General features: G+C 38.4%; 1 pseudogene; it reads left to right on the top strand.

The window, feature by feature from the left end:
* The first annotated feature begins 14,240 nt into the window (after window positions 1–14,240).
* Window positions 14,241–14,751, top strand: LOC133081759 (serine/arginine-rich splicing factor 2-like; annotated as a pseudogene).
* Window positions 14,752–16,395: the final 1,644 nt, after the last annotated feature.

The following is a 16,395-nucleotide window of genomic DNA, read 5'->3' as shown; positions in this document are numbered from 1 at the left end:
GCCACTGAGCATGGCAGAAGCCCCACCTCATATCTGGCTCTGACTCTAGCTCCTCCATCTCCAGCCCCACCGCCCACCAAGGTGATAGTTGCCAGGAAACCCTGGGGGAAGATGTGACTTGTGCTCACTTCAGATTCAGCTCTGCCACCAAAGCTACTGGGCAGGCACAAACTGCATAGGGATGCTCCCACACAACAATACCCCTTCAAGAATGGGATAGGTAACTGTTCCACTTAATTTCATAGAGACAAAGTTAAACAAAATGAGAAGACAAAGGAATTTGTTTCACACAAAAGAACAAGGAAAAAAACTCTGAAAAAAATACTGAAACAGAAAAATAATTTACCAGATAAAGAGTTCAAAGCATTAGTAATAAAAATGCTAACTGAACTAGGGAAAAGAATATATGAACACAGTGAGAATTTTAACAAGGAACTAGAAAATATAAAAAGAACCAGTCAGAGCCAAAGAATACAATAAGTGAAATGAAAAAAAAACAAAAAACAAAACTAGAAGGGATTAACAGCAGACAAGGTGATATAGAAGAGTGCATAAGTAATCTGAAAGATGAAATAATGGAAACCACTTAATCAGAACAAAAAAAAAATCAAGTTTAAAAAATGAGAACAATTGAAGGGACCTCTAGGACTACATCAAGTGTACTAACATTCTCATTATAGAGGTCCCAAAGTAAAAAAAAAGGGGGGGGGGTCAAAAATGAATTTGATAGAATTATGGATGAAAACTTCCCAGAACTGAAGAAGGAAACAGTTATCTAGGCATAGGAAGCACAGAGGGTCCCAAACAAGATGAAAGCAAAAAGACCTATACCAGGACACATCATAATTAAAACGGCAAAAGTTACACAGAAAGAATTCTAAAGTCAACAAGAGAAAAACAAAGAGTCATATACAAAGGAACACCTATAACGCTATCAGCTGATCTTTCTGCAGAAACTTTGCAATCCAGAAGGGAGAGACATGATATATTTAAAGTGATGAAAGGGAAAAACCTACAACCTAAGATACTCTACCCAGCAAGATTATCATTCAGAATTGAAAGAGAGATAAAGAACTTCCCAGAGAAGCAAAAACTAAAAGAGTTAATCAATACTAAACCAACCCTAAAAGAAATGTTAAAGAGTCTCCACTAAGTAGATAATCAAAGGCTACAAGAAGAAGTAAGAATCTATAGAAAAGGAAAAAATCCCACTAGTAAAGGCAAATATATAGTAAAGGCTGTGGATCAACCACTTAAATAAGCTAGTACAAACGTTAAAAGACAAAAAATTGAAAAATCAAATATAAATACAACAACAGTTAAGGTATAAATATGAAGATGTAAAATATGACATCAAAAACACAAAATGTAGGGGAGGGGAGTTAACATACTGTAGATCTTTTAGAATGTGTTTGAATTTAAATAACTACCAGTTTAAAACAAGTAGATATAGTTACAGGTCAACATATCTGAACCCCATGGTGACCACAAATCAAAAACCTACAACAGATACACAAAAACTAGAGCGAAAGGTACACAAGCATGTCACTAAAGAAAACCATCCAACCACAAGGGAAGAAACTAAAAGAAGAAAAGAACTGAGGATAACTACAAAAACAAACAGAAAACAAATAACAAAAGGGCAATAAGTACATACCTATCAATAATCACTTTAAATATCAATGGACTTAAGGCTCCAATCAAAAGAAAAAGGGTGGATGACTGGATTAAAAAAAAAAAAAACAAGACCATCTATATGTTGCCTACAAGAGACTCATTTCAGAGCTAAAGACAAACACAGGCTTAAAGTAAAGGGATGGAAAAAGATTTTTCATGCAAATGGAAATGACAAGAAAGTGGAGGTAGCAATACTCATATCAGACAAAATGAACTTTAAAACAAAGTCTATAACAAAAGACAAAGAAGGGCACTATATAATGATAAAGGGATCAATACTAGAAGAGGATATAACATTTGTTAATATATATGCACCTATTATAGGAGCGCCTAAATATATAAAGCAAGTATTGTCAGACATAAAGGGAGAAATTGACAATAATACGATAATAGTAGGGAACATTAACACCCCACTTATATCAACGGACAGATCATCCAGACAGAAAATCAATAAAGAAACAGTAGTCTTAAATGACATATTAGACCAGTTGGGCTTAGATATCTATAAGACATTCTACCCAAAAGCCACAGAATATACATTCTTTTCAAGTATACATGGAACATTCTCCAGGATAGATCACATGCTAGGCCATAAAAAAAGCCTCATCAAATTTAAGGGGACAGAAATTATATCAAGCATTTTTCAGACCACAGTAGTATAAAACTAGAAATCAATTACAGGAAGAAAAATGGGAAAATACTAAAACACCAATGGGTCAATGAAGAGATCAAAGAGGACATCAGAAAATACCTCAAGACAAATGACAATGGAAACACAACTTTCCAAAATCTATGGGATGAGGGGACTTCTCTGGCAGTCCAGTGGTTAAGACTCCATGCTTCCAATGCAGGGCGTGCGGGTTAGATCCCTGGTCGGGGAACTAAGATCTCACGTGCTGCGCAGTGCATGCCCTCCCAAAACAACAACAACAAAAATCTATGGGATGCAACAAAAGCAGTTCTACAAGAGAAGTTTATAGTGATAGAGGCGTACCTCAAGAAACAAGAAAAATCTCAAATAAACAACCTAACCTACCATCTATAGGAATTAGAAAAATAAGAACAAAGTCCACAGTCAGCAGAAGGAAGGAAATAATAAATATCAGAGAGGAAATAGAGACTCAAAAAACAGTAGACAAGATCAATGAAACCTAGAGCTGTTTTTTTTTAAAGATAAACAAAACTGATAAGTCTTTAGCCATGTTCCTCAAGAAAAAAAAGAGAGGACCCAAGTAAACAAAACAAGAAATGAAAGAGGAGAAATTATGACCGATACCACAAAGATACAAAAATCATAATACTATGAACAGTTATGTGCCAACAAACTGGGCAACCTAGAAGAAATGGATAAACTTCTATAAATACACAATTTTCCAAGACTGAATCAGGAAGAAATAAACAATCTGAACAGACTGGTCACTAGTAGTAAACTTGAATTAGTAATAAATGAACTATCAGAAAGGGAAAGCAAGAAAACAATCCCATTTAAAATCGCAGCAAAAAATACACAGGAATAAACTTACCCAAGGAGGTGACAGACTTATACTCTGAAAACTATAAAAACACTGCTGAAGGAAACTGAAGATGATACAGAGAAATGGAAAAATATCCCATGTTCATGGATGGGAAGAATTAATACTGTTAAAATGTCCATATCACCCAAAGCGATCTACAGATTTAATGCAATCCCTAACAAAATACCCATGACATTTTTCACAAAACTAGAACAAATAATCATAAAATTCATATGGAACCACAAAGACACTGAATAGCGAAAGCAATCTTGAGAAAAAAAGAACAAAGCTGGAGCTGTCACGCTCCCTGACTTCAGACTATACTACAAAGCTACAGTATCAAAGCAGTAGCTAAAATAGGCACAAAAACAGACACATAGATCAATGGAACAGAATAGAGAGCCCAGAAATAAAGCTATGCACATTATGGTCAATTAATCTAGAACAAAGGCGGCAAGAATATACAGCGGAAAAAAGACAGTCTCTTCAATAAGTGGTGCTGGGAAAACTAGACAGTTACATGTAAAAGAATGAGATTAGAACATTTCCTCACTCCATATACAAAAACAAACTCAAAATGGATTAAAGACCTAAATGTAGGACCAGAAACCACAGAACTCCTAGAAGAGAAAACACTACCTGACATAAATGGTAGCAATATTTTGGACCTGTCTCCTAAGGCAAAGGAAACAAAAGAAAAAATAAACAAATGGGACCTAATTAAACTTAAAACTTTTGCACAGCAAAGGAAGCCATCAACAAAACAAAAAGACAACCAAATGAATGGGAGAAAATATTTTCAAATGATATGAGTGATAAGGGGTTAATATGCAAAATATGTAAACAGCTCATACACGTCAATATCCAAAAAAAAACACAAAAAAACAAAGAAAAACACCCAAACAACCCAATTGAAAAATGGGCAGAAGAACTGAGTAGACATTTTCCTAGAGAGGACATACAGATGGCCAACAGGCACATGAAAAGATGCTCAACATAGCTAATCATTAGAGAAATGCAAATCAAAAACCCTTGAGAAATCACCTCATACCTGTCAGAATGGCTACCATCAAGAAGACCACAAATAGGAAGTGTTGGCAAGGATGTGAAGAAAAGGGAACCCTAGTACACTGTTGGTGGGAATGTAAATTGGTGCAGCCACCATGGAGAACAGTATGGATGTTTCTCAAAAAACTAAAAATAGACCCAGCATATGACCCAGCAATTCCACTCCTGGGCATATATCTGAAGAAAACACACTAATTTGAAAAGATACATGTACCCCAACGTTTACAGCAGTATTATTTACAATAGCCAAGACATGGAAGCAACCTAAGTGTCCATCAACAGATGAATGGATAAAGATGTGGTGTATGTAATACTACAATGGAATACCACTCAGCTATAAAAAGATGAAATTTGGCATTTGCCACAACATGGATGGACCTGGAGCGTATTATGCTTCATGAAATAAGTCAGACAGAGAAAGACAAATACTGTATGTTATCACTTATATTTCGAACCTAAAAGATAAAACAAACGATTGAATGTAACAAAACAGAAACAGACTCACAGATTTAAAGAACAAACTAGTGGTTAATAGGTTCCACTAGTAGGAAAGGGGAGATGGAAAGAAAGAGAGAAGAAAGAGAAAGGAAAGAGTAGGGTGGGGCTTCCCTGGTGGTGCAGTGGTTGAGAATCTGCCTGCCAATGCAGGGGACACGGGTTCGAGCCCTGGTCTGGGAAGATCCCACATGCCGCGGAGCAACTAGGCCCGTGAGCCACAATTACTGAGCCTGCGCGTCTGGAGCCTGTGCTCCGCAACAAGAGAGGCCACGATAATGAGAGGCCCGCACCGCGATGAAGAGTGGCCCCCACTTGCCACAACTAGAGAAAGCCCTCACACAGAAACGAAGACCCAACACAGCCATAAATAAAATAAATAAATAAATAAACCCAAAAGTTTAAAAAAAAAAAAAAGAGTAGGGGCAAGATGGGGGTAGGGGATTAAGAGGTACAAACTACTATGTATAAAATAAATAAGCTACAAGGATATATTGTATAGCACAGGGAAGAGAGCCAATATTTTATAACAACTTTGAATGGAGTATAATCTATAAAAATATTAAATCACTATGTTGTATACCGGAAACTAATATAGTATTGTAAATCAACTATACTTCAATTTTTAAAAATAAAGGAAAATAAAACAATATATGTGTAGTAGAAAGCCAAGCACATTCAAAGAAAGTTCAAGAACAGAGTCAATGAAATCAAAGCAGTGCAGAAGGTACTGAGTGGACTGTTAGATTAAAAAACTACTCTCTGAACTACAGTTCTGTTTGCCGCTACCATGCCCTGACCCTACGCCAATCTTTCTTACGTTGGACAAAGTCAAAGTGGCATTTGATCTGTGTTAATCTCCCAAAACTACACTCCAAAGACAGTGAATTACTTGTCCAGGAAGTGAACCCAAATTAGAGATTTGAGACAACTGCAGACCTGCACAACCGAAGGGAAACAAAACAGAAGGACACATCTATCTGAAGAGAGATCCACTTAAGTCTTCTGATGTCAGAGAAATGCCATGCTTTGGGCATTTGGAAGGGTCCCTATACTACCTGAAAGTTTTATGCTATGTACTCCCAAAGGAGAAGACCGCTCCCTAATTGACATGCTCCACTCTCCCATACAGAGGAGATGCCTATTAATGAAATGGACGTCCCAACTGTAGATCAGATCCATGCTAGTTACCTAGGCTAATCACATGAGTCCTTTACTCCCAAATATGAATGGACAAATGTTTGCCAGATATTTGAGGAAAGTGAAAGAGAGGATCACGATGAACAAACAGAACTATTTCTGGAGAAAAAATAAATATAATACAGGAAACGGAAAAGAACTTTACCAAAAAAATCCAAATTCATATTCTCAGAATTTTAAGGAAGACAGTGGGTTTATAAAATGAGAACAGGGTGCTATAAGAAGGAACAATTAGAGAACAAGAGAAAGTCCTTGGAAGATAGAAATATTATTGCAAAATTTAAAGATTAATAGATGCCAGGTGCTCAGCGCAGTCGGCCTGCCTCACCCAGGCCTGGATGGAACCTGGGACACAGCGTCCATGCCCCGCCCTCCGTGCACATCCACCCTTTTCTTGGATAGATCAGAGAACTGAGACTGCACGTCAAATTACCATCCCAAAATCTAGAGACGTGAGCTTTTCCAGGGAGATAACTCTGTCATTTACTTATCTGGAGCTGAAGCCGCTGGGCAGATGCCATATAAGCTGGAAGGTACATTAAACTAGAAAATTTGATGACTTGCTAGAAGCTGGGTATAGGCTACCATGAGACTGAGAAGCTCCTGGGAGCTGAAGTCATGGGGAAGGGCCTACATTTTTTAAGGTTTTTCTTACAGGAACCCACCAGGCTCTCACAGAATCAAAATCCTAAGAAAGCTCCTCCCCTAGCCACAGGACCCTAGCTGGTGGAAGGGAAGAGTAGCCATTGTGAAATCCACCCAGACCCTTCTCTTAGGCAACAAAAGGCTTAATCTCCAAAAGGTCTGACACTGACAGTTGGCATCAGGGAAATCTCATTCAAGATGGGTGAAGGGAACTCTGGTCTACCACAGCCTCCCTGTGTCACTTAAAGAAAAAAAATGAAAAATTAAATGTACAGGGGAGAGAAATTCAATTATATATACTGGGGACACTGCAGGACAACCACTGCAAGGGTGAAGGATTAGAGGGCGTGGGGTGAAAAAGCTCTACCCCTAGAGAAGGGGCAGAAACTCTTGTAAAAGCCACATCCCCTAGGCACAGGCCCATAGCACACTCCAAAAACTAGGGTTTAATCAGAATTAGAGAAAGCTTCCCTACCACACACCCTACTACTACCATAATAACAAGTCTCCAAAATATAAAAAGTTTATTAAGAAAATAAATTGCATATAAAAAGGGCAGATCACATGTTAAGCATCCTTATCACCAAAAAAACGGAGGGAGGGCACAGGAGACTTTTGGAGGTGATGGATATGTCTATCACCTTGACTGTGGTGACGGTTTCACAGTGTGGTATGCATATATCCAAACTCATCAAATTGTATGCATTAAATATGTGCAGTTTCTATATCAATCATATTTCAATAAAGCTATTAAAATAATAGATTATACTGTCATCTTAAAAAAAAAAAAGTTGCATTGTAGGAAGGAAAAAGAGATCGACTGTTCCAGCCACAGGCTTGGACCACCACACACCAATCCTTAACACACCAAAATCACAGGTTTCATTTCACACAGAAAGATGGCCGGAGACTGGTCCTGTGGTCAGCAGTAGAGGGGATCTCTTCTGAGACTCAGACCAGGAGAGGATATTCTGAATACTCAGCAGGAGAAAAGAGGTTGGAACTATGTAGGTCATTAGGAAGCAAACTTCAAAAGACTGTTTTAAAGGGAGCCAATAACATACATGTGTAGAGCTCCTGGTATGTGTCCAGTAGAACATCAGGATCTAGGAGGCGGGCGTAGTTTGCCCAGGGCAGGAAATCCTTAAGTGCCTTAGTTGACACTTCACAGCATATCTCCAACTACTGAATTCAGATTCTCTCTAAACATCCATAGGCTGATTTCTTCATCACTTTACATTCCATCACTTAATTTGTGAACTTGGGACTCCAACCACTTCTTAGTTAAGTTGCCTCATCTATAATACTGAGATAATACTATAATACTTCAGAGTCAAAAGGCAGGGATTTAAAATGCATGGCCATTGACAGTTCTTACAGCACTTCATCTTCTCCATGGTGAAGGTGCATAATTAAATTAAATTGTCACTTGCTTGAGGTTTCCAGCTTTTCTGCATTCACTCTGGTCACTTTTATCCCTTTAGGAAGGGCTGCCTCCTCTCTTGCAATCCCTTCCTTCTCTACTACATTGGTCAAATTTCTTATTACTTGCAGCTTAGCAATAACTAAATAATGGTATTTGCACTAATATATAATTGATACCTATTTGTGGAGGGTGAGAAGGAAGATTTTTTCATCAGATAAAGTAAAATAGATCTTTTCCGTTAAGCTTCAATGTCATCCTCATTCCTAGCAGTGAAAAACCTTTCCTGAGAAGATAACTCATCCAGTGAACTTGCACTCACATGTGGTATCATGAATAAGTGCATGGCCGGTCACTGCTGCTTTTTCTTTTTCTGCACACCATATTCCTATTAACCTTTCCTTGGGACAAAAATGAAATATTCTCACTTACAAAGTGATGACTTACTGAAAACTGCATGAGTTACTTTTTCTAATACTTCTTTAGAATTGCATTCATTTATCCCCAGGAACTCCAAAGGCTCTGAAAGACATAAATGAGCCTCACATTACTGTCAGGATTTTTTCTAAAACATCTATTAATTATTCAAAGTATGGTAAGGGGTGTTTCAGAGACACAGCAATGTATTTCAATAGATACTTCCAAATATCTTATATGGTTGCTTAATATTTATGATGCTTCTACAATGTGTTCTCACCTTTATAAAATGCAGTGACCCTAAATCTCTTTTACAGAACATCACTTGCCTCACAATAAATAAATGGATGGAAAAGCTAGGCTAACTAGCTTAAGTTCACCTTTCATAAGATTAACATCTTAAAGCAATTTGTAAAATAGAGAAAAATCTAAACCCATGTAGTGTTAATAAAAATAGAGCCTTATATTTTTAATGCTTTATAAGTTATAAATCACCTTTTCACAAAGTAACTTGTTTGAGCCTTACAACAACTCCGAGACTTAGTTAAAACACGTATGTTATCTCCATTTCATAGATGGGGCAAATGAAGCTAAGAGAATTGTCATAACTTCCCCAAAGTACACATATTAAAAAGGAGAACGGGAATAACCAAAAAACTAGTCTTTGATATCTGGTCCAATGATCAATGTCAGGTTACAGAACTTTGAATGGAATTACTTGTACTATATAGTATGAAAATTGTATCACTCTGCTCCAGAGGAAATTGGAACAGAATTTAAGGTAATTATGTAATCATATATCTTCCTATCTATATGTTAGAAAGTACTCGCAAGTACTCACTTGCTTTCACATCACTGTTATGAAAGAAGTATAAACAAAGAGAGCTGACTGTAATTGTTGATATTACCTTAAAGGATGGACAACTGTCTCCCCAAATTAACATGTTCAGAAGAAATTGGAACCATCTCCCAGATAGTCATCTTTAAGCCCACAGATGCCCAGCAGATGCTCTAAACTAATATTCCTGTAAATTCTGGTGTAATTTGTATATGATGAAGGGTTCCTTACCCTCATAAATACTCCAAAGGTGAGGAAAGGGAGACTGGAGGGGAGGGTGAGGCTCTCACACCAGCCCTGTTTTCCAGGTACAGTGACTATATGGATAATAGAAATAGAGAATAGTAAAAGGAAGATCAGGATTAGTACAATGCAGAGTCTTTTTTTTTTTAAACATTTTTATTAGAGTATAATTGCTTTCCAATGGTGTCTTAGTTTCTGCTTTATAACAAAGTGAATCAGTTATACATATACATATATCCCCATATCTCTTCCCTCTTGTGTCTCCCTCCCTCCCACCCTCCCTATCCCACCCTTCTAGCTGGTCACAAAGCACCAAGCTGATCTCCCTGTGCTATGCGACTGCTTCCCACTAGCTATCTATTTCACATTTGATAGTGTATATATGTCAATATATACACTACCACTCTCTCACTTTGTCCCAGCTTACCCTTCCCCCTCCCCGTGTCCTCAAGTCCATTCTCTAGTAGGTCTGCGTCTTTATTCCCGTCTTGCCCCTAGGTTCTTCATGACCATTTTTTTTTTTAGATTCCATATGTATGTGTTAGCATATGGTATTTGTTTTTCTCTTTCTGACTTACTTCACTCTGTATGACAGACTCTAGGTCCATCCACCTCACTACAAATAACTCAATTTCGTTTCTTTTTATGGCTGAGTAATATTCCATTGTATATATGTGCCACATCTTCTTTACCCATTCATCTGTCGATGGACACTTAGGTTGCTTCCATGTCCTGGCTATTGTAAATAGAGCTGCAATGAACATTGTGGTACATGACACTTCTGGAATTATGGTTTTCTCAGGGTATATGCCCAGTAGTGGGATTGCTGGGTCATATGGTAGTTCTATTTTTAGTTTTTTAAAGAACCTCCATACTGTTCTCCATAGTGGCTGTAGCAATTTACATTCCCACCAACAATGTATGAGGGTTCCCTTTTCTCCACCCCCTCTCCAGCATTTATTGTTTGTAGATTTTTTGATGATGGCCATTCTGACCAGTGTGAGATGATATCACATTGTAGTTTTGATTTGCATTTCTCTAATGATTAATGATGTTGAGCATTCTTTCATATGTTTGTTGGCAATCTGTATATCTTCTTTGGAGAAATATCTATTTAGGTACCTTCTGCCCATTTTTGGATTGGGTTGTTTTTTTGATATTGAGCTGCATAAAAGACCTGTATGCAGAAAATTATTAGACACTGATGAAAGAATTTAAAGATGATACAAATAGATGGAGAGATATACCATGTTCTTGGACTGGAAGAATCAACATTGTGAAAATGACTCTACTACCCAAAGCAATCTGCAGATTCAATGCAATCCCTATCAAACTACCACTGGCATTTTTCACAGAACTAGAACAAAAAATTTCACAATTTGTATGGAAACACAAAAGACCCCGAATAGCCAAAGCGATCTTGGGAAAGAAAAAGAGAGCTGGAGGAATCAGGCTCCCAGACTGCAGACTATACTACAAAGCTACAGTAATCAAGACAGTATGGTACTGGCACAAAGACAGAAATATAGATCAATGGAACAGGATAGAAAGCCCAGAGATAAACCCACACACATATGGTCACCTTATCTTTGATGAAGGAGGCAAGAATATACAATGGAGAAAAGATAGCCTCTTCAATAAGTGGTGCTGGAAAAACTGGACAGCTACATGTAAAAGAATGAAATTAGAACACTCCCTAACACCATACACAAAAATAAACTCAAAATGGATTAGAGACCTAAATGTAAGACTGGACACTATAAAACTCTTAGAGGAAAACATAGGCAGAACACTCTTTGACATAAATCACAGCAAGATCCTTTTTGATCCACCTCCTAGAGTAATGGAAATAAAAACAAACAAAGGGGACCTAATGAAACTTAAAATCTTTTGCAAAGCAAAGGAAACTACAAACAAGACGAAAAGACAACCCTCAGAATGGGAGAAAATATTTGCAAATGAATCAACAGACAAAGGATTAATCTCCAAAATATATAAACAGTTCATGCAGCTCAACATTAAGAAAACAAACAACCCAATCCAAAAATGGGCAGAAGGCCTAAATAGACACTTCTCCAAAGAAGACATACAGATGGCCAAGAAGCACATGAAAAGCTGCTCAACATCACTAATTATTAGAGAAATGCAAATCAAGACTACAATGAGGTATCACCTCACACCAGTCAGAATGGGCATCATCAGAAAATCTACGAACAACAAATGCTGGAGAGGGGGTGGAGAAAAGGGAACCCTCTTGCACTGTTGGTGGGAATGTAAATTGATACAGCCACTATGGAGAACAGTATGGAGGTTCCTTAAAAAACTAAAAGTAGAATTACCATATGACCCAGCAATCCCACTACTGGGCATATACCCTGAGAAAACCATAATTCAAAAAGACACATGCACCCCAATGTTCACTGCAGCACTATTTACAATAGCCAGGTCATGGAAGCAACCTAAATGCCCATCGACAGACGAATGGATAAAGAAGATGTGGTACATATATACAATGGAATATTACTCAGCCATAAGAAGGAACGAAATTGGGTCATTCGTAGAGACGTGGATGGATCTAGAGACTGTCATACAGAGTGAAGTAAGTCAGAAAGAGAAAAACAAATATCGTATATTAACGCATATATGTGGAATCTAGAAAAATGGTACAGATGAACCAGTTTGCAGGGCAGAAATAGAGACACAGATGTAGAGAACAAACGTATGGACACCAAGGGGGGAAAGTGGTGGGGGGTGGTGGTGGTGGGATGAATTGGGAGATTGGGATTGACATGTATACACTGATGTGTATAAAATGGATGACTAATAAAAACCTGCTGTATAAAAAATAAATAAAATAAAATTCAAAAATTCTAAAAAAATAAATTTTTTTTCTAGTTCCCTGACCAGAGATTGAACCCCAGCCCCCTGAACTGGGAGTGCGGAGTCTTATCCACTGCTCCACCAGGGAAGTCTCTGGAAAGACATTTTCAAAGGTGTGGATCAATTGCAAGCGAGGGTTGAAAAAAAAAAAATCTACCAGACTACATGGACTGGCTCTGAAAAGGGGGGTGGGGGGTGGGAGATGGGAACCAGCCAACACCCAGTAGTTCCAAAAGAGCCGTCCCAGTCTCCTTAGCTAATTCAGCTAATAAAATGAAGAAAGAAGCCCTACTGTTCCCTGCCTGGATTCCAGTGTCTTAGAATTATGAGATAAAATAATGATAAATTTGTTTCAGCCACTAAATTTTGATGTAGGTTGTTATGCAGTAGTGGATAACCAGAGCACATACATAGGAATTAATAACGTGCAGAAGATGTTGTGGCTTTTGTTGGGGCCCAACAATGCCAATCAATGGCATATTGATTATTTTAAATTAAAGTTACTTAAGAAACAGCCAGTACAAAAGGGACACAAGATACTTCTTCTCTGTCCCTCTGAAAGCAGGAGATAAATCTCTCATGTGAAAGGTGCTCTCCCTGCATCTGGAGGTAGAAGGACAACCTTATCACCAGAGACAGGGAATTCAGGCAGAGAAGCCTGTATAAACAAACCTTATTACTTCTTTAACTGACTACCCCAAGCCCAAACTCTGTTTAGATTTTTCACTAATTAAGCACCAAAAGCCTAAGTTTCTTTGTCCTGTCACTTCCTCACAAATTTATCGTTTATCTAAAAAGTATAAAAGCTTCCTTCCTGCTTTGGCTAGTCCTTAGGTCCCATTTCTATGAGACTTCTGTGCGCAAGAATTAAAACGTGTTTCTTTTTCTCCTGTTAATCTGCCTTGTGCCAGTTTTCTTATTAGACCAGCCACAAGAACTCAAGAGGGGTAGAGGGGGAAATTTCCCCCTCCCTGCCGCTTGTAAAGAGCACACAATGTTCACTGCAGGTGAGAAATACTTAATGGAATACTATTTTCTACCCCTATCATTGTGAAGCTCATTTCTTAGAGTCCCATGGACATGATACATAAGAAAAGATGCCTTGTCAACAATTTGATGAAATATTCATTCTAAAAATTTTTTAAATGAAAGTCACATCAAATGAACTTACTCCATCAGAAAGTATATCTGGTTAATTAATGAGAAAGTTTAATTTTAGTAAGCTGAGTTATATTCAATTATATAATCTGGAATCACAGATCAGGACAACTTTGACTCTTTTATTTTTTTCAAGCAGAACAAGGGACCCGTATTGAGTTTCTGATTACAGTTCACACCCTGTAGGTGGCTCGCATGTTCTCCTCGCCTGTTAGTATTACTGAATCACCCTCTCTGTTCATGATTTGTTTGGTGTTTTTTTGTCTCTAAAGTAGACAGATGTTTCTAGCATACGTGAATCAGCATTGCCATGTACTTCATCACATAATTATATCTATATGTATATACTTTTATCCATAATTGAATCTGGGTGTTTAGAAACATACTGGGAAAGTCATATCATGATGTTACAGTCATGAACTTTCCCTTAAAAAAAAGAAAAACTGGTACAGAGCTGTTCCTCAGGCGGTCTCAGCCCTGAAGATAGTCCAGGCGGATGGAACATTCTTGTTTCTCTAAGCAGCCACACGCTGATGGCAACTGATACAAAGAGGAGGAGCTTCAGGCAGAACAAACTCATGGCAACCGTTGTGACGCCTGGGCCGTGCTCTCAGCCTTGTCCGACTGCCGCTTGCTCAGACAGCATTCAGTCCGCGGGGCCCCAGCGGAGCACGCAAAGGCCATGAGTTACAGCCGCCCTCCTCCCAACGCGGACGGCATGATCTCCCCCAAGGTGGACAATCTGACCTACCGCACCTCACCGGTAGGTCTGAGGCGCGTCTTTGAGAAGTCTGGGCGCGTTGGCGACGTGTACATCCCGTGGGACCGCTTCACCAAAGAGTCCCGTGGCTTTGCTGTCGTCCGCTTCCACGACAAGCGCCACGCCGAGGACGCCATGGACGCCCTCGACGGGATCGTGCTGGATGGCCACCCAGAGCCGCAGCCCGAGGCTTCCTCGCCACTGTCGTTCCAGCAGCAGGAGCCGATCTTGATCTCAGCGTCGATCTCCCTTCAGCCATGTGAAGTCTCCATCTTGCTCTGATGATAGATCTCCATCAACCTCTAGGTCCAGATCTACTCGAAGTTCCAAGTCCAAGTCCCCCTCTGGGTCCAGATCTTCCTCAGCAACCACGTCCAGGTCTAGATCCATAAGCCTTACACCAGAAAAACGCCCAAGTCCTGATCACAGTTGAAAAATCCCTCCAAGTTTCCTAAAGAGGAAGGAGCGGTGGCCCATTAGGATAATGAGTCATTAGCAAACAACCTGAGGACTTGGGGGGAGGGGAGGGGAGCAACGTTCTCAGGCGATCAAAGAGTCCTTAGAATAAGCCACCAGCTGTTGAAAAGGTTATTCTTTAGCATGTTGTATAACTCTTTACTTGTTTTAAGGTTTGCCTCAAGTGGTAAACCTCATCTTGTATGGTATTTTGTCGCTGTTATTCAACTATCTTCTAAGTTAGTGAGGTGAACAACTTCAAGCTATTATTGGTTTGAATATTGGAGGTAAAAATTCATTTCTCTTTACTGCATTCTGTTTGAAAGTAAACCGATTGTTATCTAATTTGTGGCCCTCCTGACTTAAGAAAATGTGTGCAGCCTTTTCGTTTTGAGTAGTCAAAAACTGTCTAGTGATTGACTCATCATTGCCATCATTCTTTAAAAAATAAAGACCTCCTTGAAGTTATTATAAATTCATTTACATGTGCTGTTTACCTTTGGGTTTAAATGGTAATCTGGACCTGCACTGGTAGAGAGACATTTACGGTGAAAAGAATTTATTTTTAAAGGATTATTTATCAAACATAGTTCTAATCTCTTATGTATTGTTAAGTGCACTAGACACAGCTGTACAGCAGTTGAGTAATGCTGGTCAGCTGTTAAAGGTGGCGTTTTGTAGTGCAGAATGCTTGCCTCTTCCACCTTTTCTCCTTGTTGCTCCTATGTAAAGGTAACGTGCTGCGCAGAAACAAATGGTTATCCAGTTTATGAAAAAGCCTGACAATTGCACTTCCAGTCACCCTGGCCTTGCATATGTAACAGGGCACACAGTGAGCACATCTAGCAGGTGAATTTAAAAGTAAATATGCCTTTATTTTTTCCTTTCACTCCCAAAGTGGTCAATCTGACCATCTTCAGTTACGAACTTAAATATGAAAAATGTTAAGAAGTAAATTGTAACTTTCTAAGTGCTAACAACATGCTGTATCTTTTTGTTTATGCATAGAATATTAAAAACAAGACTTTAAATTAGACAATAACTATAGTGTTATAGGAATTCAAAGTTCTAGATAAAGTATGTTCACACTGTAGAGGAACTTTCAAAACTCCAGTGAAATAGACCCATTACTAGTATCCAGAAACCACACCTAAGCCAATGGTTATTAACCTAACCAAACATCTGTTAAAACTTTTTAAATACACCACACATATACATGCAAGAACACACATAAGTACACACTTACTCACACTAAGACTTTGCTAAATTTAGGCATCCTAAAAATCCCACCAGGGAGCTAACTGGTCACATAACATTATCTCACTCATTAGTAAGGTTATCGGTGAAAGACATTTTAGTTCCCACCAGGACCATTCTGTTTCTTAATATAAGCCAAGTGTTCAGTGGTACTTTACCTCGGGATATTTTCTCTTCATATGAGAATTAAATGAGTATTACTGGGCCAAGGTATCAGAATACATTGTATAATAAACGAAACACATAAAAAAATAGGGACATTTTGAAAGGACCTCATGGTACAAAGAAGTAGGAAATTTATTCACAATGGTAACATTATATGTCATAACCACATTTCATTCATAATCAAATGAAAATGTTCATT

Source organism: Eubalaena glacialis, chromosome X (assembly GCF_028564815.1).
Source record: "Eubalaena glacialis isolate mEubGla1 chromosome X, mEubGla1.1.hap2.+ XY, whole genome shotgun sequence".
Lineage (NCBI taxonomy): Eukaryota > Metazoa > Chordata > Mammalia > Artiodactyla > Balaenidae > Eubalaena > Eubalaena glacialis.
The sequence above is the reverse complement of the archived record's forward strand: the minus strand, read 5'-3'. Positions and strand labels throughout refer to the sequence as shown.